Source organism: Solanum tuberosum, unplaced genomic scaffold (assembly GCF_000226075.1).
Source record: "Solanum tuberosum cultivar DM 1-3 516 R44 unplaced genomic scaffold, SolTub_3.0 contig00383, whole genome shotgun sequence".
In the NCBI taxonomy this organism is placed as follows: Eukaryota; Viridiplantae; Streptophyta; class Magnoliopsida; order Solanales; family Solanaceae; genus Solanum; species Solanum tuberosum.
This window is the reverse complement of record NW_006240911.1, coordinates 1-2,378: the sequence shown is the minus strand read 5'-3', so window position 1 is coordinate 2,378 and position 2,378 is coordinate 1. Positions and strand designations below refer to the sequence as shown.

Here is a 2,378-nt window from a genome sequence, read left to right as displayed (position 1 = left end):
TATTTAATGTATATTTACATTTTTGTAATTCAACTTGTGACATAGAGGCTTCCCACTTATAATATATATTTCTATTATATAGAAATGTGAAGAGGAGGACGACCACCGCAATAAAAGTTGTACAAAAAGCTATATTAATTGCACATTAAAGTACTGTACTTATCATTACGTGTCAATTGGAGGTTGAATGGTCACTCCAAGTGGCTTTTATTGCACCACAAACCGACATAATTCTACAATTAAATATTCTGTCATTTGACACATATCTTCATTCTAGATTCAAGAAATTACCCTCTCACTTAATTTCATCCTTTCAGGTATGCTCCTTTAATCTCTTTTTCCCTTCGTCTTCGGTATAAATCTTTTAATGAGAACTTTTAAATTGCTATTGAATTTTTTTAATAATTTGTGGTTAAAACTAAAGGATAAGTTTTTGAGTGGGAATAAAATTGAGACGAACTAGCAAGCTCGAGATTGGATTCAATGTGTTCGATTTGACATAGGTAGTCTTACGAATTAATAAGATAATCAAACTTGGAATATAATTGTGTTTTCATGGTTTGAGATGAAACTGTGTACTACTGCTTGCCGAGCATTTGTGCCGATAAAAGCTAACATTTCATACTGATTCATGAGGGAGGAGCTGCTTCAGTTTCTGTGTTTTCAGTTATTTATTTATTTATTTATTAAATTGACCAGTTAAAGGTCGATTATTGATGTATAACCCTTGGAAATTTTGATTTCGTTTTTAGGTATTAGTCTGATGTTGATAGGAATCGGCAAAGACCTTCTTGTACACATCCTCGAGGGCAGCATTCATGGCAATTAGGCGAGCTAATCAGTCTTGCTTTGCCAAAAAATCCCTCCTCACTCTTCTATTTATTGACTTTTGGGGTAAGACGAATATATAATTCTCTCTGGTTGTTAAATATTTTGATGTGCAATTTTTATTTAGCTTTTTGTTCATATTGCTCTACTTGTGCATTAATTCGTCATCTATGCTCTTATAATAGTCCCCTTCTTTCCCTCACCAAGTTCTCTATTTTCATTGTTTTTCTTTGAAACCTCTTCTTGAATGGGGTTTAGAATTAATCCCATGATTCAAAATAATAGTTTGACTAGAATCAATTCTATGATTGATATAGCTAAAATACTAATTACAGTGTTTGATACTAATCTAACATATGTTATTTTTTTGTGGTGAAACTAAAGGCTTACGGGTTAGAAATGTGTTGAACCTCCACTGTTTTAGTCTTGGTCATTTTTTTTAATTTTTTAACTCCATTATCACTAATCTTGATTACAATTATCAAGCGATGACGCTTTTTTTCACATTTCACCCCTTTTTTTTTAAATTTTTGGTTCAATTTGTGAATATTGTCTATCTTGAATTTACTTTACAACCACATTATGCTTGGCAAGTGTTTCTACATATGACATTTAAGATTATTTTTGGGAGGTTATGTATAAATATCAAAGTTATGTAATTACATGACAATAAGAAAGATTAATACATTGTTGTGAACCAAAACTAGCTCTATAAAGGCCTATGGGTTAGAAGTCGTGAATGAGATTGGACCAAGTTAAATGTTGGAGTGTTTTATTTGGGATTCAAGCCCAATTAGCATTTGGTTAAAAGGAAGAATGAGTTTGAAAGAAGAGTTTATGCTTATTGAAGAAACATTTGTTCCTCTCTTCAGCTTTTCATCCTACTTCTTATGTATATCCTTATTACTTATTGTTACTTCAGTGTTTTTCGTTGTAATTCAATAATTTAACTGGTGTTGTGATAATTTGATTGTCAAGGACTATATAATACTTGAATATTTGGTGTTGAGAATCCGAATTCTTTACATACACAAAATATCAAAGTCTCTTCACCCTTTCTTGATTTTCTACTGCTACTTGTTGATATAGCTTTGAGTTACACCTTCTTTTGGGTAAGAGTAGTAATTATTCTTAACAATTTTTATTATTTTTATTTTATGTTCCCTCAAATTTTTGACTGTGCTTTAGTGTCTTAAAAATGTTTCAGGCAAAATGGTGTGCATGTGATTAATTACTTTACACTGATTGTTCCTCCATGCATTGAAAAATCTCATGATATTACGTGCTTACTGTTTTTATTTACTTTGTTTGATTTCAAATATAAAATGTGAAGTCTGTGACCAAAGAAGATATTTTCAATGATACAAATTATTGGATCCGTATGAAGCTCCAGATGTCTAGAAGGTATGCAAGGTTCTTTTATATATATATATATTGATGAAACGAAAGAAAATGCGTGGCTGGGAATCATTGGATGAACATCTTGATTTTGGATCTACCCAGGTTAAAGAAGTGTTGGACCATTTTAAAGGTTTGCTTGCAAGTGAAAC

General features: G+C 31.3%; 1 long non-coding RNA gene across 1 annotated transcript; it reads left to right on the top strand.

Moving 5' to 3' along the window:
- Positions 1–253: 253 nt before the first annotated feature.
- LOC107059400 (uncharacterized) lies at positions 254–2,378 on the top strand. The gene is made up of 3 exons (XR_001472636.1): positions 254–317; positions 2,162–2,232; positions 2,332–2,378. It is a non-coding gene; the product is annotated as an uncharacterized lncRNA (long non-coding RNA).